General features: G+C 39.3%; 1 long non-coding RNA gene across 2 annotated transcripts in view; it reads left to right on the plus strand.

Moving 5' to 3' along the window:
• The window catches only part of LOC131189048 (uncharacterized), a 90,790-nt gene extending 74,868 nt beyond the window's left edge, over positions 1–15,922 (plus strand). Inside the window, exons 1-3 of one of the 2 annotated variants that reach the window (XR_009152886.1) lie at positions 13,498–13,609; positions 15,434–15,549; positions 15,766–15,922. This is a non-coding gene — a long non-coding RNA (uncharacterized LOC131189048). Of the gene's footprint in view, positions 1–13,497; positions 13,610–15,433; positions 15,550–15,765 lie in introns of those variants that run through there. The other variant, XR_009152887.1, reaches the window with a different exon arrangement.
• The last annotated feature ends 5,071 nt before the right edge of the window (positions 15,923–20,993 follow it).

Below are 20,993 nucleotides of genomic sequence, written 5' to 3' on the forward strand. Positions count from 1 at the left end.
GCACCTCTATAACTGTCTGGTTCGGTTCTGCAACCCAACAAGAAAGACACAGACTTCAGAGGATAATTAGAACTGCAGAAAAAATAATTGCTACCAACCTGCCTTCCATTGAGGACCTGTATACTGCACGAATCAAGAAGAGGGCCGTGAAAATATTTACAAATCCCTCACATCCAGGACATAAACTGTTTCAACTCCTACCCTCAAAACGACGCTATAGAGCACTGCACACCAGAACAACTAGACACAAGAACAGTTTTTTCCCGAAGGCCATCACTCTGCTAAACAAATAATTCCCTCGACACTGACAAACTATTTACTAAATCTGCACTACTATTAATCTTCTCATAGTTCCCATCACCAATCTCTTTCCACTTATGACTGTATAACTGTAACTTTGTTGCTGGCAATCCTTATGATTTATATTGATATATTGACCATCAATTGTGTTGTAAATGTTGTACCTTGATGAACGTATCTTTTCTTTTATGTACACTGAGAGGATATGCACCAAGATAAATTCCTTGTGTGTCCAATCACACATGGCCAATAAATTCTATTCTATTCTATTCTATTCTATTCTATTCTATTCTATTCTATTCTATTCTATTCTATTCCATTCTAAGTGCCAAAGCCCACTGCAACTACATGGCAAAAAAAGCTTTAAGAGTTGTAAACTTAATCTTGCGTAGCTTCTTCTCCAGAAAGATTACACTACTAACCAGAGCATACAAAACATTTGCTAGACCAATTCTCGAATACAGCTCGACTATCAGGAACCCACACCTCATTTCTGGCATAAATACAATTGAGCGTGTCCAGAAATATTTTACAAGAAGAGTTCTCCACTCCTCTGATTACAGCAAAATACCTTATGCCACCAGACTTGAAATCCTGGGTCTAGAAAATTTAGAATTCCGCCGCCTTCGATATGACCTGCGTTTAACTCATAGAATCATCTGTTACAATGTCCTTCCTGTTGAAGACTACTTCAGCTTCAATCGCAACAATACACAAGCACACAATAGATTTAAGCTTAATGTGAACCATTCCAATCTTGATTGCAGAAAATATGACTTCAGTAACAGAGTTGTTAATGCATGGAATGCACTACCTGACTCTGTGGTCTCTTCCCAAAATCCCCAAAGCTTTAACCAAAGACTATCTACTATTGACCTCACCCCATTCCTAAGAGGTCTGTAAGGGGCGTGCATAAGAGCACCAGCGTGCCTACCGTTCCTGTCCTAATGTTCCCTTTGATTGTATCCAATTCGTATAGTTATTTCATGCTTATACTTATATATATGCTTATATATCATATAGTTATTTCATGCTTATGCTTATATATACTGTTGTGACAAATAAATAAATAAATAAAAATAAAATACAGAGATTAGAAAACCATTTGTCTAAAGTGGTGTAGGATTTCCTGCCTAAGCTGAGGGTTGGATTAGAAGACGTCCAAGGTCCCTTCCAACTCTGTTATTCTATTCTAATTTAGAAGTAAGCTATGGAAGTCCTGGATTGCTAATACTGTCTTTGGAGACACAATTTGATGGGTGGCTTTTAGGAGAATCTTGGAATGAGAAATGGAAGTAAATATTGAAATATCTCTACTTATCATTCATCTAATTCCTCTTTTCCTTTTCATGGGGGATGCCATCTATTAAGAGGATTTTGTTTTTCCCCTGTCTGTCTTCCTGGCTCCTCCCTCACTGGAACTGAATTGCCCTGGAGTATGCTGTAGACAGTAAGAAAACTGTTTCCTAGCAGAGATTCCAGAGATATAGAGTGGAATAATCTGCCTGATATTGTTTGAATTCACAAATCATTGCAAGACCTTGACAGGAATAAGAAAAGGGTTTACAGGGAAACAATGTATAGGAAAAGAATGCCATATCCATCAACCATTCAGGATATTTTCAACAACTGGCCAATGAGTTGACATCATCACCTGCTATCACTTTATCTTATCAATATGTGTTGTAAATGTTGTACCTTGATGAACGTATCTTTTCTTTTATGTACACTGAGAGGATATGCACCAAGATAAATTCCTTGTGTGTCCAATCACACATGGCCAATAAATTCTATTCTATTCTATTCTATTCTATTCTATTCTATTCTATTCTATTCTATTCTATTCCATTCTAAGTGCCAAAGCCCACTGCAACTACATGGCAAAAAAAGCTTTAAGAGTTGTAAACTTAATCTTGCGTAGCTTCTTCTCCAGAAAGATTACACTACTAACCAGAGCATACAAAACATTTGCTAGACCAATTCTCGAATACAGCTCGACTATCAGGAACCCACACCTCATTTCTGGCATAAATACAATTGAGCGTGTCCAGAAATATTTTACAAGAAGAGTTCTCCACTCCTCTGATTACAGCAAAATACCTTATGCCACCAGACTTGAAATCCTGGGTCTAGAAAATTTAGAACTCCGCCGCCTTCGACATGACCTGAGTTTAACTCATAGAATAATCTGTTACAATGTCCTTCCTGTCAAAGACTACTTCAGCTGCAATCACAACGATACATGAGCACACAATAGATTTAAGCTTAATGTGAACCATTCCAATCTTGATTGCAGAAAATATGACTTCAGTAACAGTTTTGTTAATGCCTGGAATGCACTACCAGACTCTGTGGTCTCTTCCCAAAATCCCCAAAGCTTTAACCAAAGACTATCTACTATTGACCTCACCCCATTCCTAAGAGGAGTGTAAGGGACATGCATAAGAGCACCAACATGCCTACCGTTCCTGTCCTAATGTTCCCTTTGATTGTATCCAATTTGTATAGTTATTTCATGCTTAAGCTTATATATACGCTTATATATCGTATAGTTATTTCATGCTTATGCTTATATATACTGTTGTGACAAATAAAATAAATAAATAAAAAATAAAATACAGAGATTAGAAACCATTTGTCTAAAGTGGTGTAGGATTTCCTGCCTAAGCTGAGGGTTGGATTAGAAGACGTCCAAGGTCCCTTCCAACTCTGTTATTCTATTCTAATTTAGAAGTAAGCTATGAAGTCCTGGATTGCTAATACTGTCTTTGGAGACACAATTTGATGGGTGGCTTTTAGGAGAATCTTGGAATGAGAAATGGAAGTAAATATTGAAATATCTCTACTTATCATTCATCTAATTCCTCTTTTCCTTTTCATGGGGGATGCCATCTATTAAGAGGATTTTGTTTTTCCCCTGTCTGTCTTCCTGGCTCCTCCCTCACTGGAACTGAATTGCCCTGGAGTATGCTGTAGACAGTAAGAAAACTGTTTCCTAGCAGAGATTCCAGAGATATAGAGTGGAATAATCTGCCTGATATTGTTTGAATTCACAAATCATTGCAAGACCTTGACAGGAATAAGAAAAGGGTTTACAGGGAAACAATGTATAGGAAAAGAATGCCATATCCATCAACCATTCAGGATATTTTCAACAACTGGCCAATGAGTTGACATCATCACCTGCTATCACTTTATCTTATCAATATGTGTTGTAAATGTTGTACCTTGATGAACGTATCTTTTCTTTTATGTACACTGAGAGCATATGCACCAAGACAAATTCCTTGTGTGTCCAATCACACTTGGCCAATAAAATTCTATTCTATTCTATTCTTTGAAATACAGCTAAATGAGCACTACAGTTGTGTGACTTCTTTAAGAGAGGCTTGGGCAGGAATGCATGTAGGAATGCATGTATGTATGGGGGTGTGCCATGCCTGTATGTGCATATCTCTTTGTTTACATTTCAATGTGGAAGACATTTTCCATTCTTCAAGAACATGTTATGCCATAAAAATCGCATAGTGTCATTCCTTCCCCTTATTTATTTACTGAGTACCTCAGCTTTTAATCACAAATCACTAAAAAAATTAATATAATACATACAAATACAAAAGTAATTACTGGTATAAATCTCAGATTAATGGTTTATATCCACCCACCACTGTTGTACAAATCCTGCCCAATTTTATGGAATAGAATAGAATCTTCTTTATCTGATTGAAGAAAAACAACCTAAATTTCCTCAGGTTGACCTGAAGCACTGGAGAAGAAATGAAAGATGATCTTTCTCCAAACAATGTTGTAATAAGAATAGAATAGAATTTTATTGGCCAAGTGTGATTGGACACACAAGGAATTTGTCTTGGTGCATATGCTCTCAGTGTACATAAAAGAAAAGATACGTTCATCAAGGTACGTGGGTACCTAAGATACGTTCATCAAGGTACATAAGGGACAATGTAACAGCAGATAAAGGATAAAATAAACTTGAACCTTCACCATAAGGTCAGGTTTGAATGGCCATAGGAATATGGTTTGAATATTAACTCATTAATAAATAGGGTTTCCCTATGGTCAATATATTATTTGGCTGATAAGGAGACCTACATGGAAATGATTAACAGCTATTGCCCACCCGAGTGAATTTCTGAAAGTTCCTCTCTCCATTCAAGATTCTTTGCAGCTCTTGGGAAATCTCCTGATATGAAGTACTTTCCATGGAAATGATAAAAAGCATTTTAAGAGTTCCTGAACTCTAGACTTTTGGAGGCATCTGCTGATTCAGTTCTACAGAGATCTGTTGATTCAGTTCTAAAGAGGAATTATTGAGTCTGTCATTTGCACCTCTATAACTGTCTGGTTCGGTTCTGCAACCCAACAAGAAAGACACAGACTTCAGAGGATAATTAGAACTGCAGAAAAATAATTGCTACCAACCTGCCTTCCATTGGGGACCTGTATACTGCACGAATCAAGAAGAGGGCCGTGAAAATATTTTACAAATCCTCACATCCAGGACATAAACTGTTTCAACTCCTACCCTCAAAACGACGCTATAGAGCACTGCACACCAGAACAACTAGACACAAGAACAGTTTTTTCGAAGGCCATCACTCTGCTAAACAAATAATTCACCTTTCCTAATTGGAGTTCATCAAAAATGGTGAAGAATCAGACCATTTACTTTTCTTAATTGATATGTGGGATGTGACTAAGAACATGGTATGCTAGAATACCCAAAAATAATATTTCATTTGGTTCCGATTAAGTATTTAAAGCAGGTGTTGAGTAGATAGTGCTCTTCATGAAAGTCAGCTGAGTGGCTTGAGATTTAATATTTCAAATCCTGCAACAGAGTTATTATAAATCAAGAATCTTGACGATTGCAACTCCTTGTGAGGGGGCAGCTTAAAAATCCAGGGCTCTTTACACCTCTTTTTTATTTTATTTTTATTTTATTTATTTATTTTTGTCACAATATTATATACAAGCACATATAAAGAAAGAAAACAATAGGACAGGAACGGTAGGCACTATTGTACACTTATGTCTTATAGTCCTCTTAGGACCATCAAATGTTTTCATAAGCAAGGCAGGACTTTTAACTTTCAGTTTGTAAGCTTTTGTTTTTTATTTTTATATGTTAATTGATTGGCTGAATGCTGCTTTATTTCAAACCCCTTCTGGACTATATCTGTAGTTTGTTTTCTTTATTGGGTTGCTTTCACGAATCAAGTTATCTAATTTCTGTATGGAAACATAGCACTTATATTGGATTATATTTTATTGTGGGAATTTGTATTTGACTAACTTAGGTCAAAACAGTCAGAAACTTTATTATTGTCTCTCTTCTCTTTATTTTCCCCTGTTCTGTTAATCGGCTTCACTGAATAACAAAGATTAAATTACAGAGAGAAGGAAGAGGTTGACAATCTGGAGGAAGAGAATCAGAATAGAGCTGAAAGAAACCTTGGAGGACTTGGGAAAAAAGGAAAAGAAACAAAAAAGGACCATGAAGCTCATACTCAGAGCTGGACGAGAAAGTTATCATGTTCAATGGTACAAAAAAGTGCTGAGCATTGAAAATAAAAAAGTGGTAATGCATTCAATCTATCCTGCTCCTACCACAAACTAGCCAAAGTTTCTATCCATGCCATGTCCATCCCAATCTTGATATGAATTCTGATTAAATAAATACATACAAATACAAATAGCAAATACACAAAGACAGTCAAAACTAGTCAAAAGGGTTCAGAAATGAGTAGATTTTGTAGATTTGTGGCTATATTGCAAATTGCTTCCCCAAAGAAGCCCCCAAACATAGTCCCCCCCCCCATCATGTTTTTCATATACTGCCTTCGGTAACAATGTTCAAAGTCCAGGATATCCTGGTGAATGTGCTCACCTTGTTTCTCTGAATAAGTACCCACGTTCTCCTTGAATTTGACAAGACGAGCATCAAGTATATGGACTTTGAGAGACATTCTGCATCCCATTTTGGTATAATTCTTTATGAGAGTCTGAACAAACTGCTCATAGTTTTCAGCCTTGTGATTACACAGAAAGCCATGAACTATTGCAATGAAACTGTTCCAAGACATTTTCTCTACCCTGTTCAGCTTCTGGGTAAATTTGTCATAAAGAATTGAATAGAATAAAATAGAATAGAATAGAATAGAATAGAATAGAATAGAATAGAATAGAATAGAATAGAATAGAATAGAATAGAATAGAATAACAGAGTTGGAAGGGACTTTGGAGGTCTTCTAGTCCAACCCCCTGCTTAGGCAGGAAATCCTATGCCACTTCAGACAAATAGTTATACAACATCTTCTTAAAAACTTCCAGCATTGGAGCATTCACAACTTCTGGAGTCAAGTTGTTCAACTGATTAAATTTTTTAATTGTCAGGAAATTTCTCCTTAGTTCTAAGCTTCTTCTCTCCTTGATTAGTTTCCACCCATTGCTTCTTGTTCTACCTTCAGGTGCTTTGGAGATTAAATTGACTCCATCTTCTTTGTGGGAAGTATATCAGCTGGTAGTTTCCCAGTGGTCTTTGAAAGGATATAGTTCAGTGGTTCTGAGGTCATATCTGCCAAATCCTTCAGAACCTTGGGGTGAATCCATCTGGTTCTGGTGATTTGAACTCATCTAAGGTGGACAGGTGTTCACTTACCATTTTCTTTCCTATTTTAACTTGTGTTCCTAATCTGTTTTTTATGGTACTGTTTTTGGTAGATTGGATTGGTTTGGGTTTTTTTTTCCTTTTTGTAAAGCTTTTTCAAAGATTATGCTTAGGGGTTCTTCTATATTAGTGGAAAGTTTTTTTAAGAAGTATGCACATAGTCCATCGGGTCCAATAGATAGCGATAGTTTTAAGTTATGAAGAGCTTTTCCAGGCCCAATAGATAGAGAAGGTTTCAGTTTGCTAAGAGCTTTTTCAACATTATCTTCTGTGAAGTCTATATGTGTTAGGTCGTTGTACTCATTGTTGGTACGATTGGGGAATGTCAGGTATAAGCTATTACTTTTAAGAAAAACTGAGCCAAAGAATGTGTTAAAGAGATTTGCTTTAACTGTTTCATCATTACATTCTTTGCCGTTAGGTTCTTTTAGTGGTGGGATGGATCTTGAGTCTTTAAGTTTATTGTTCACAAAATTATAAAAAGCACGATTGGAATTTGCTACATAGCCCTTTTTGTTTCTTTTCCAGAGGGATTTTTTTTGGATTGAAGCTTTTTTATTGATATGGGTAATTTACTTTTTTTGATTTTGAACATGGTTTGTGGTACGTATAATTTAATGATTCTATTGATTTCAAGTAGAAAACTTTATAGTGGTCTTCAGCAGTGGTACAGGTAGAGAACAGATTTAGCCAATCAAGAGATGAGAGGTCGTTGCTTATAAGGTCATAGTTAGCTTTTTTGAAATTGTAGTTTGGAATACTATTATTATGACGATTTATGTAAGGGCATATATTGAGACAAAAGTCTATCATGCAGTGGTCGCTGTTGGAAAAGGGTTCTTTTATTTGTAGTCCATAAATTGAGTTTGTGTTGTTGCAGAAGATGAGGTCAAGGCAGTTGTTGAGTCTTGTATTGTTAGTTACTAGCTGTTCAAGACCTAGGTTTGTAACAGCGTTGTATATTGTAGTATGGATCGATCAGTTGTACATTCATTTGTTATCCAGTTAATGGCTACAGGGCCGTGCTGAGGAGTTTGGACAATATCTGTTTGATAAAATCACTCAGATTCGGGAAGGTTTGGACACAGATTGGGTAGATCCGGGCGGGGTGGGAGAGGCAGGTCTTTGGGTTACTATCTGGGATGAGTTTGATTCTGTGGCTCCTGAGGACATGGACAGGATACTGGGGGGACTGAATGCGACCACATGTTTACTGGACCCGTGTCCCTCCTGACTGGTACTGGCCACCCGGGTGGTGACACGAGGCTGGCTCTAGGGAATTGTTAATGCTTCTTTAATGGAGGGTGTCTCCCTACCGCCTTGAAAGAGGCGGTGGTGAGGCCCCTCCTCAAGAAGCCTTCCCTGGATCCAGCTATTTTATCAAATTACCGTCCTGTCTCCAACCTTCGTTTTGTGGCGAAGGTTGTTGAGAGTGTGGTTGCACCCCAGTGCCTGGATGAAACTGTCTATCTAGATCTGTTCCAGTCCGGTTTCCGGCCTGGTTACAGCACGGAAATGGCCTTGGTTGCATTGGTTGATGATCTCTGGAGGGCTCGGGACAGAGGTTGCTCTTCTGTCTTGGTCCTACTAGATCTCTCAGCGGCTTTTGATACATCGACCATGGTATCCTGCTGCGCCGGCTCGGGGGACTTGGAGTGGGGGGCACCGTTCATCGGTGGTTCTCCTCCTATCTCTCCGACTGGTCGCAGATGGTGTTGACAGGAGGGCAGAGATCGGCCCCGAGGCACCTCTTATGTGGGGTGCCGCAAGGATCGGTTCTCTCACCTCTTCTGTTCAACATCTATATGAAGCCGCTGGGTGAGATAATCCGTGGTTGTGGGGTGAGTTGTCATCTATACGCTGATAATACACAGCTGTATATTTTCACCCCTAACCACCCCAATGAGGCTGTTGAAGTGATGTTCCAGTGTCTGGAGGCCGTACAGGTCTGGATGGGGAGAAACAGACTCAGGCTCAATCCCACCAAGACCGAGTGGCTGTGGATTCCGGCAGCCCGGTACAGTCAGCTAACTCCATCGCTGACCATCGGGGGCAAGTCGTTGTCCCCCACGGAGAGGGCTCGCAATCTGGGCGTCCTCCTGGATGTACGGCTGTCTTTAGAAGAACATATGATGGCCGTCGCCAGGGGAGCTTTTTATCAGGTTCGCCTGATACGCCAGTTGCGCCCCTTTCTGGACCGGGCTTCCTTATGTACAGTCACTCACGCTCTTGTTACATTCTGCCTGGACTACTGCAATGCTCTCTACATGGGGTTCCCCTTGAACCCGGAGGCTTCAACTGGTCCAGAATGCGGCTGCGCGGGTGATAAAGGGAGCACCTCATGGCTCCCATGTGACACCTCTCCTGCGCAGTCTGCACTGACTCCCAGTGGTCTTCTGGGTCCAATTCAAGGTGTTTGTTATCACCTTTAAAGCGCTCCATGGCTTAGGACCGGGATACTTATGGGACCACCTACTGCCACCAGTAGCCTCTCATCGACCAGTGCGCTCTCACAGAGACGGCCTCCTCCGGATACTGTCAGCCAAACAATGTCGGCTGGCAACCTCCAGGGGGAGGGCCTTCTCTGTGGGGGCTCCTGCCCTCTGGAACGAGCTGCCTCCGGGGCTTCGTCAACTCCCCTACCTCCGGACCTTCCGCTGCGAGCTAAAGACGCTGTTGTTTCGATGTGCAGGACTAGATTGAACATAGTTTTAAATCGGGGTTTTAAATTGGGGTTTTTTAAATGGGGTTTTAATTGTATTTAAAAAATTTTAGGCCATTTATCGAATTAGTTTTTTATACTGTTTTAAATCTGTATTATATGTATTTTGGTTTTATTGGCTGCGAATTGCCTTGAGTCCTTCGGGAGAAGGGTGGTATACAAATATAATAAATAAATAAATAAATAAATAAATAAATAAATAAATAAATAAATAAATAAATAAATAAATAAATAGATGGATGGATGGATGGATGGATGGATGGATGGATGGATGGATGGATGGATGGATGGATGGATGGATGGATGGATGGTAGATTTAGGTCACCCAGGAAGATGAGAGGATATGGGCAAGAGGTAGCCCATGTTATCAATGTGGTTAACATGTTTGCATGAGTGATGTTGTAGTCGGGGGCTCTGTAGCATAGTAATAATTGAAATGTGGTGTTAAGGGATAGGTCACATACAATAGTTTCAGGAAGAGAAAGTTTATGTGCAACTTGAATATTTTTTAGATTTAGTGACTTTTTGTAAAAGATAGCCACACCACCACCTCTGCGGGTTTCAGGATCTGATCGAAAAACTTGATACTCTTTGTTATTATTATTATTATTTATTATATTTGTATACCACCCTTCTCCCGAAGGACTCAGGGCGGTTTACAGCCAGTAAAAAGACAAAATACATACAATACAAATTAAAAACTATTTAAAAAACTGATTCGATAATGGCCTAAAAATTTTAAATACAATTTAAAACCCCGTTTAAAACCCCTAATTTAAAAACCCTAGATTAAAACTATGTTCAAACTAGTCCTGCACGTCGAAACAACAGCGTCTTCAGCTGGCGGCTTATGTTTGAAATAATGGAATCAGGGAGGGATGAGTTCAGCCATGTTTCACAAACAAATATAATATCAAACGTACCATTGTTTAACAAGACAATAAATTCAGGCAATTTGTTTACAATGCTTCTTGCATTTATTAATTTGCATTTAAGATCTGCAGTGTTTGGTTTTGAAGAGGTAAGGGGTGTGTGTGCCTAATTTTGGATGATATTTGGTTGAGGGTTATGTACAATGGGTGGTTGGAGGATGGTTGATTGAGTAATGGATGGTTGATCATTGGATGGTTGGAGGTTTAGAAGTTGGAGGTTGGTTGGTTGAACGTTGGTTGGTTGAGGGTTCTGTACGACGGATGTTTTGAAGTTTAGTGAGATGGATGGATGGATGCTTTGATTGTCAAATGGATGAATGCCTTGACTGATGGATGGTTGGGTGTTTTGATTGAAGTGAGGTTTTGGTTATTTGATTATAGGTTTTCTTTTATGCAGTCAGACTGAGTCCTTAGCTATAAAATCGGACGGTAGTCAATGTAAAGGTTGGTTTCACCTTCTTCTTGCCAGAGTTCTGTACATAGTTCACGGGATCTAATACATTGCAAGAATGATAGGTCAGGTCTAGCTCTAAGTTTGTTGAGGCTGAGGTTGGTTTTGGCAATTGTGTTTATAGTATGAATGAAATTTCATTTGCTGGTCTCACTTTTGCAGATGACTCTACAGAATTTAGGCACCACTGAGCCATCACTATTTTTGAATGGTCCATCTCTGGAGACTTGGTTATTTCACTAGGATGGAAGCTTCTTGAGGTGACTCTGACATGCACTGTATAATTGGAGCGTCCTCTATTCTTATCCTCTTTGGGTTTAAGGTTCACATTATCATTAATATGTTTTTGGGACTTTAGGCAAACAGGAATCATTAAGCTGTGCAATGAAAGCAAAAAAGGTCTGCACTTTAATTGAGTGCCACAGAAATCTACCAAGGAGGAAAGCTTGTTTTTTTGCAAAGTCCACCTATCAAATTCTGTCTCCAAGAACAAGAGTGAAAATCCAGGAATTCCATCATTTTGTTCTAACTGTATCACAGCTTTCCCTAAACTCTCACCACCAGTGAATATAGCCAAGCATTATTTTTCTTGATTCACAGAGGTTCAGTAGAAATTAAGGAAGGACTTTTCTCTGCCATCTTTGATCCTGGGATCTTTTGAAACCACACCAGGTTAGCCTTCCTACCAAGTCCCACGCTCTTTCTAGGAGTTTTGCAACCCTCAGAATATATATTTCATTGAGGCAGTGTGATGCAATCATTACTACTCTATAAATAGAGAAGTGTGTCCTGTTTCAAGAGTAAGATTTGGTCAGAATCAAATTCAATATGAAGATCTTTTATTTGGTCCTCGCATTCCTTTGCCTTGCAATTCTGCCTGAACCAGGAAAGAAACTAAATTTCAGGTAATTTAGAAAGGGCTGATAACTCACTCCATTCTAAACAAATAGATCTGCACTGAACTGTATTCAGGTTTTTGTTGTTGTAGCTTTCTCTTTCTTTCTTTCTTTCTTTCTTTCTTTCTTTCTTTCTTTCTTTCTTTCTTTCTTTCTTTCTTTCTTTCTTTCTTTCTTTCTTTCTTTCTTCCTTCCTTCCTTCCTTCCTTTGTTTGGTTTTAGGTGTTAGAGTTAAGGATTGATTTTGGTTTACCAAATTATTATCTATTTAGGGAAGAAGAAAGATCCTAATCATTTATTAAACCTATTTGTACTTTATGGAGGGAGGAAGAAAGGAAATAAGACAAAAAATAATAAAAAATTATTAAGAGTAGAGAAATTACCTTCAATAACAACATACCTATAATTATTTTCTTAATAGAGAAAGCAAAACTGCATTTAAAGAAAATCTTTACTCTTTGAGGGTTCTGTACGACGGATGTTTTGAAGTTTAGTGAGATGGATGGATGGATGCTTTGATTGTCAAATGGATGAATGCCTTGACTGATGGATGGTTGGGTGTTTTGATTGAAGTGAGGTTGGGTGATGGTTATTTGATTATAGGTTTTTCTTTTTATGCAGTCAGGACTGAGTCCTTCGGGAGAAGGGCGGTATAAAAATCAAATAAATAAAAAATAAGGACGGTAGTCAATGTAAAGGTTGGTTTCACCTTCTTGCCGTCGTTTGAGTTCTGTACATAGTTCACGGGATCTAATACATTGCAAGAATGATAGTCAGGTCTAGCTCTAAGTTTGTTGAGGCTGAGGTTGGTTTTGGCAATTGTGTTTATAGTATGAATGAAATTTCATTTGCTGGTCTCACTTTTGCAGATGACTCTACAGAATTTAGGCACCACTGAGCCATCACTATTTTTGAATTCGGGTCCATCTCTGGAGACTTCGGTTATTTCACTAGGATGGAAGCTTCTTGGAGGTGACTCTGACATGCACTGTATAATTGGAGCGTCCTCTATTCTTATCCTCTTTGGGTTTAAGGTTCACATTATCATTAATATGTTTTTGGGACTTTAGGCAAACAGGAATCATTAAGCTGTGCAATGAAAGCAAAAAAGGTCTGCACTTTAATTGAGTGCCACAGAAATCTACCAAGGAGGAAAGCTTGTTTTTTTGCAAAGTCCACCTATCAAATTCTGTCTCCAAGAACAAGAGTGAAAATCCAGGAATTCCATCATTTTGTTCTAACTGTATCACAGCTTTCCCTAAACTCTCACCACTAGTGAATATAGCCAAGCATTATTTTTCTTGATTCACAGAGGTTCAGTAGAAATTAAGGAAGGACTTTTCTCTGCCATCTTTGATCCTGGGATCTTTTGAAACCACACCAGGTTAGCCTTCCTACCAAGTCCCACGCTCTTTCTAGGAGTTTTGCAACCCTCAGAATATATATTTCATTGAGGCAGTGTGATGCAATCATTACTACTCTATAAATAGAGAAGTGTGTCCTGTTTCAAGAGTAAGATTTGGTCAGAATCAAATTCAATATGAAGATCTTTTATTTGGTCCTCGCATTCCTTTGCCTTGCAATTCTGCCTGAACCAGGAAAGAAACTAAATTTCAGGTAATTTAGAAAGGGCTGATAACTCACTCCATTCTAAACAAATAGATCTGCACTGAACTGTATTCAGGTTTTTGTTGTTGTAGCTTTCTCTTTCTTTCTTTCTTTCTTTCTTTCTTTCTTCCTTCCTTCCTTCCTTCCTTCCTTCCTTCCTTCCTTCCTTCCTTCCTTCCTTCCTTCCTTTCTTCTTTCCTTCCTTCCTTCCTTTGTTTGGTTTTAGGTGTTAGAGTTAAGGATTGATTTTGGTTTACCAAATTATTATCTATTTAGGGAAGAAGAAAGATCCTAATCATTTATTAAACCTATTTGTACTTTATGGAGGGAGGAAGAAAGGAAATAAGACAAAAAATAATAAAAAATTATTAAGAGTAGAGAAATTACCTTCAATAACAACATACCTATAATTATTTTCTTAATAGAGAAAGCAAAACTGCATTTAAAGAAAATCTTTACTCTTTGGGGTTCTGTGAACAATCTAATGCAGTTCTCTTTCAGAGAAGGACAGAAGTGCTGCGTCCTTCAAACCGTTTTTGAGGGCTCAGATATCCTGAGAGTCCCTCAAAGAAGTCATAACTGGTTTCATAAGCACAGATTTCCAAGAGCAAAGAGCAGTCATAGGAGTTTTTCCTACGTTAAACAAAGAGGGTGAAAGCTGGAGAAAATGTCCTTAAATTCAAAGTACAGTAAGCCTAACTATTCTGACTGAAGGATTTCCCATCCAAAACAAGCAGAGGAAGCAGACATTGTACCTCAGGATTTTTTATAGCACATAAGGATTGATACTAATAGTGGAGAGAACGATGCAGTTCTGGGCTGCTAAACAGAGGGATAGAATCAAGATCACGTGAAATGTTAATACCACTTTATAATGCCTTGGTAAGGCCACACTTGGAATATTGCATTCAGTTTTGGTCGCCACAATGTAAAAAAGATGCTGAGACGCTAGAAAGAGTGCAGAGAAGAGCAACAAAGATGATTAGGGGACTGGAGGCTAAACCATATGAAGAACGGTTGCAGGAATTGGGTATGCCTAGTTTAATGAAAAGAAGGACTAGGGGAGACATGATAGCAGTGTTCCAATATCTCAGGGGTTGCCACAAAGAAGAGGGAGTCAAACTATTCTCCAAAGCACCTGAGGGTAGAACAAGAAGCAATGGGTGTAAACTAATCAAGGAGAGAAGCAACCTAGAACTAAGGAGAAATTTCCTGACAGTTAGAACAATTAATCAGTGGAACAACTTGCCTGCAGAAGTTGTAAATGCTCCAACACTGAAAATTTTTAAGAGAATGTTGGATAGCCATTTGTCTGAAATGGTGTAGGGTTTCCTATCTTGGCAGGGGGTTGGACTAGAAGACCTCCAAGGTCCCTTCCAACTCTGATATTATTATTATTATTATTATTATTATTATTATTATTATTATTATTATTATTATTATTATTATTATTATTATTATTATTATTATTATTATTATTATTATTATTATTATTATTATTATTATTATTATTATTATTATTATTATTATTATATCTCAACAAGGTCTTAATTAGGGAGAATCAGATTGTTTCCTTCCAAATGCATTAATAGGTATATTCATGCCAGCCAATTCTACTCTAGGTCAAGGTTCAGACTTTGCTTGATATGTGATTCCTGCACTTCTGCTGCAGGAAGACAAAAGAAATGGATCTGACTAATCAGATGGAAATACCTGAAGGACTAAGAATCCTCCTATTCTCAGGAGCAGATGGTGTCATGAAAGGAGAAATTTGTATGAATATCAAGGTATCTTTACTCATCATTCATCTGCTTCCTTTTTTTCTTTTCACAGGAAATGCCAACTATGTTTGTAGGCATCGAGGAGGGGGTCTGTGTTCCCTATTACTGTCCTCCTGAACGAAACCTTGGGACATGGGGATGTAATGGGGGATTTACATGCTGTAGAAGGTGAGAAAACTCTCTTTTAATAAAGAGGCCAAGGTGTAGAATTGGATATTCTGCCTGCTTATGGATTTCATTTAAAAAGCATTGCAAGGCATTGGCCTGAAGAACAAGAGATGTTTCAAAGGCAGAAAAGAGGGCAGGAGAGATTGAATTTTGGGAATTAAGCTGGTAGAAAATACATTAAACTTTGTTTAATCCATTATTTTATCTCATTTTTAGAATTTGAAAATAATGAAATCTCCTTGGATATCTTCAAGAGCTGAGTAATGACTTGACATCAGCATTTCCCATCACTTTATTTTTCTTTATCTCAATCCAAATTGCTATCTATGCATAGAAGAAAAAAATTAGCAAATTTCCCTGAAAATATAGCTAAGTGAGCATTGTAGTTGTTGTGTGATTTCTTTAAAAGCAGCTTGGGACAGTACATGTGTGTGACTGCATGAATGGGGAGGGGGCGGCATAGATGAACATGAGCATAAAACGACAAAAGGAAAAAACTTTTCACTCTATCAAAAGCAGTATGTAAAAAAATATATTCCTAATTTGTCTTTTATGGTACTACTTTTGATAGCTTGGACTATTTTAGGAATACAAGTCAAAATAGGTAAGAAAACACCTATCCACTTTAGATCCCCAGACTCAGACAGATTACATCCCAGAGTTCTGAAGGAGCTGGCAGATGTGATCTCACAACCACTCACCATATCTTTCAAAGATACTGGAAATACCAGATGATTGGAAAAGAGCTGATGTAGTTCCCATCTTCAAAAAAGGGGAGAAAAAAGGACCCAGAAAACTACAGACCAATCAGTCTCACTTTTCTTAAAAAGATCCTGGAAAAGATTATCAAGTAATCTTTGGATAATCAAGGATCTGCAGACACTTAGAAACAAGCAAAGCCATCACTGGAATCCAATATGTGTTTGTCAAAAACACATCATGCCAGACAAAACTTATTGCACTCTTTGACAAAATGACTAAATTATGGACCAGCAGACTTGAACAATGGGCCCTATTCAAAAACATGCAGTTCAGTAGTATGATATCTCCTCTGGATGTTGGCTCACTCACGTCTTCCTCAGAGGCCTCAAGGGAGAATGAGAGCATTCTTGGCATGTCTAGTATTGCTGACCCTGAGATGCCGGCAGAACATGCCTTGGCTGGGGAATGGACAATGAGGAAGAGGGGGAAGAGCTGCCAGTGTCGTTTCCCACTCCTCCGCTGACGGCCGGGTCAGGGAAATCCGAATCAGGCTTGCCTCTGCAGCTCTGCCCAAAGTCCTAGCAAAGTCCTCAGAGCAGGCAGGAGACCAGTAAGTGACTTCAGCAAGATAAGTTCGACTTTGCCTGACTCAGAGACTGCCAGAAAGCAGATCCTTTATATAGGCCATGGGGTGTGGCTCCATGACTCAGCACTCATTAAGGCCTGCCCTTCCCTTCCTTCTGTTGCCTCCGCCTATCCAATCTTCTGATGCGAGGGTCACTCCAATCAGCTGTTGTTGGAAGTAAACTTTCCTCAGGCTCACATGCTGTGGAGGAGGGGGAGGGGTCTAGCTGCTCCGTTTGCCTGGAACCAGGGCTGGGGCCGGGGGATGCTCCCTCCTCTGCAGCCTGCTTGGGCATGGAGCCAGGGCTGGGACCGGGAGGTGCCCCCTCCTCTGCAGCTTGTCTGGGCATGGAGCCAGAACTGGGGCCGGGAGGCATACATTCCTCCGTGTTCGGGAGCAGATAAGCAGACCCCGGCTGAGGTGAGAGCGGACAAGACACAACAGCCAGCCTTGGTGGATGCTAGAGTATGCAGGGCAGAGATACCTGGAGATCTAACAGATTGATGGGGAAAAGACCCCATCCTTCTTAATGAGCTGCACCAGGGGGCGCTATTTAGCACAGCAGGCAGAAGGAAGGCCATGGTGGGGGATATGGAAAGAGAGAGGAAAAGTGGTGAAGGAGTCCCCACAGTACCAGGACGGTGGGCAAGGAAGGCGGAGAACTTCCTGGGTGAACACAGCCAGCAGTTGCTGCCCAGCATCCAAACATCCAGCACATATGGTGCAGACTAGGTGCAGCTTCTGGGGGGGAAGTAAAAGATAAACTGGAAGCATGCTGCTCTAGCGCCATTCAGGTTCAGAGGACTTACTGCAACCACCTAACCAAATGGCCCAGCTCCCTGGGAAGGCTCTCTGCATATGTTCAGAGGCATGATCTTTCCCATTCGATAGGGGCATAAATATGTTTGTTCCTCTTCTGTGGAGTTGGAGGATGAGCCCAATGAGAACTCCACTCACTTGGTCTCCCGGTGTTGAGGTGAGGCCATACATAACGTATCAAGGCAAGCGGCCAAGGCAGGCGAGGTGAGTGGGTGAGCAAGGCTCTAGCAAGTGAAAAAAAGAGTGGCTGGAGGGGGAGGGGAGGGGGAGGGGAGCTGGGAAAGGGAGGCCAGAGTGGTGGGATCAGCCAGTTTTCTAAAATGAACAAAAAGTTAGTTACCAGTTCTACTGAACCAATGCGAACCGGATGAATCCCACCACTGATCAAAAGCCACCATAAGTTTAAGAACAGTGTGGATAAATGCACTACCCTCATCTGCCTCTTACCAGAGATCATCAACTATTGTAACTAATACTATTTCTGTCCTATAACTGGACCTGAAATTCTACTGAAAGGAGTCTAGTCTACATTTTATCCAGAGTCTTCTGGAGCTGCAGTGCAACCACCATGCAACACAGCTGGATGAAAATTGTTCAGTAAGTTTGGATTTAATGATAGCTTCTTAGAATAGAATAGAATAGAATAGAATAGAATAGAATAGAATAGAATAGAATAGAATAGAATAGAATAGAATAGAATTTAAAATTCTATTTAAAATTTAAAATTCTATTTAATAGAATTTTAATAGAATTTAAAATTCTATTTAAAATTTAAAATTCTATTGGACCATCACTTCCTTAAAGGGTTTTGGGAAACCGTCCTCCTGCAGTAATTACTGAATATACCTACCCATAAATTACTGTCCTGAAAGTTTCAATAACCAGTAGTGACAAGAATCTAATAAATAAGTGATTGTGCTGGCAGCCCTGAGGATTCTGTCCACTTCCCCAGGTCTAACAGAATCATACAGTTCCAAAATAATATGGCCAGTCTGTTCCCAGGGCATCTCTAATGGATTTGCACTATGCTTGAGCTCCAACTTAGAGCGAATCTGAGAAATTCTAGCTATCAGGTGTCGTACAAACTCCTCCATGTAGCCCTGAAGATGATCATCCAAGTCCTCCTTCCTGAGGAACATCCAAGTGACCTTGAATAGGACCAATGGGTGACCCTCTGGGAATGTACCAAATCCAGAGAAATACTGGTGTTTCATCATTCTTAATGCCATATGGTAGGCCTTAATCACAGTTCTGGCTTATGTTTCATTAGATCTGCTCTTTATTTTCCTCCACCTGTGCCCTTGCTGTCTCTTGGCACTTTTCAACACTCTTGGGTCCCCTGTGAACCCTGGGGACTGTCAGGGCCTATGCACCAGGACAGGCCGCATAGGTGCAATCCTTTCCAGAGCACCTGCCTCTTTCTCATTCCAGGTTGCAGGCAGAGCCTCCACAGGAATATGTAGCAGTGTCCCTGGGAACTTCCTCAGCTTCCTTTGGAATCCGAGCAGGTCCCCCAGTTGCCATTTGGAAAAAAAGAAAGAAAGAAAAGAAAGAGAAAATGGCTTTTGAAAATACTTTCAAAAAAATACTGAGATATAAAAAAGCATTAAAGCAATTCAGTGTGTTCCACTTTGGTGGAGACTTTATGTTATTTTAGAATTATATTTTGGATCTGGTTATACTATGATATTACATGATATTTTTAAGTAAACCAGTGACTGATTATATGCCTAAAATAAGATAATACATTTTGCTCATATTTTTATATTTTTCTGAAGTAAGGATTAATTTACTTTTTTTTAATGTTAGCAGAATCTGAAAATGCAGAAAATTTAAAACATTACAAATTGTGCTGCAAGACTTTAACTTTATACTTTTATAGACATTTTAAAAGATTTACTAAGTCTGATTATTTAAAAAAAAACACCTTTAAAGCGTTGAGTTGGAATAGCTTCTTTTAAAAAAGCAATAACCCTAAAACTTCGTGATTTTTTTCTTATTTTTTTATATGAGCCTAATTCAACAAGAGATTCTTCTTTATGTTTACTGAAACTTCAATGGATTATTGAAAAGTGAGAAATCAATCAGGGATGGGTTTTACTTACCTTCGCTACCGATTCGCAACAGGAGTGCTCATGTGCTCACTTCACTTATGTGCAGCTCTTCTACGTATGCGCAGAGCATCCATGATGATGTCCAGTCGGGTGGGTGGAGCCTCCCACTGCCGTTACTACCAGTTCTAAAAACCAGACTGAACCAGTAGGAACCCACTATGGAAATCACTTCCTGTGTGTAATAAATATAGCTTCTTGGAGTTGACTCTGACATAGAATAGAATAGAATAGAATTTTATTGGCCAAGTGTGATTGGACACACAAGGAATTTGTCTTGGTGCATATGCTCTCAGTGTACATAAAAGAAAAGATACGTTCATCAAGGTACAACATTTACAACACAATTGATGATCAATATATCAATATAAATCATAAGGATTGCCAGCAACAAGTTATAGTCATACAGTCATAAGTGGAAAGAGATTGGTGATGGGAACTATGAAACGATTAATAGTAGTGCAGATTCAGTAAATAGTCTGACAGTGTTGAGGGAATTATTTGTTTAGCAGAGTGATGGCCTTCGGGAAAAAACAGTTCTTGTGTCTAGTTGTTCTGGTGTGCAGTGCTCTATAGCGTCGTTTTGAGGGTAGGAGTTGAAACAGTTTATGTCCAGGATGCGAGGGATCTGCAAATATTTTCACGGCCTCTTCTTGATTCGTGCAGTATACAGGTCCTCAATGGAAGGCAAGTTGGTTGCAATTATTTTTCTGCAGTTCTAATTATCCTCTGAAGTCTGTGTTTTTCTTGTTGGGTTGCAGAACCGAACCAGACAGTTATAGAGGTGCAAATGACAGACTCAATAATTCCTCTGTAGAATTGGATCAGCAGCTCCTTGGGCAGTTTGAGCTTACTGAGTTGGCGCAGAAAGAACATTCTTTGTTGTCCTTTTTTAATGATGTTTTGATGTTAGCTGTCCATTTGAGATCTTGCGATATGATAGAACCCAGAAATTTGAAGGTTTCTACTGTTGATACTGTGTTGTCAAGTATTGTGAGAGGTGGAAGTATGGAAGGGTTTTTCCTAAAGTCTACCACCATTTCTACGGTTTTGAGTGTGTTCAGTTCCAGATTGTTTTGGTTGCACCACAAGGCTAGTCGCTCGACCTCTCGCCTATATGCGGATTCGTCATTGTCTCGAATGAGACCAATCACTGTTGTGTCATCTGCGAACTTCAGTAGCTTAAC

This window comes from Ahaetulla prasina, chromosome 1, assembly GCF_028640845.1.
Source record: "Ahaetulla prasina isolate Xishuangbanna chromosome 1, ASM2864084v1, whole genome shotgun sequence".
NCBI classification, from domain to species: domain Eukaryota; kingdom Metazoa; phylum Chordata; class Lepidosauria; order Squamata; family Colubridae; genus Ahaetulla; species Ahaetulla prasina.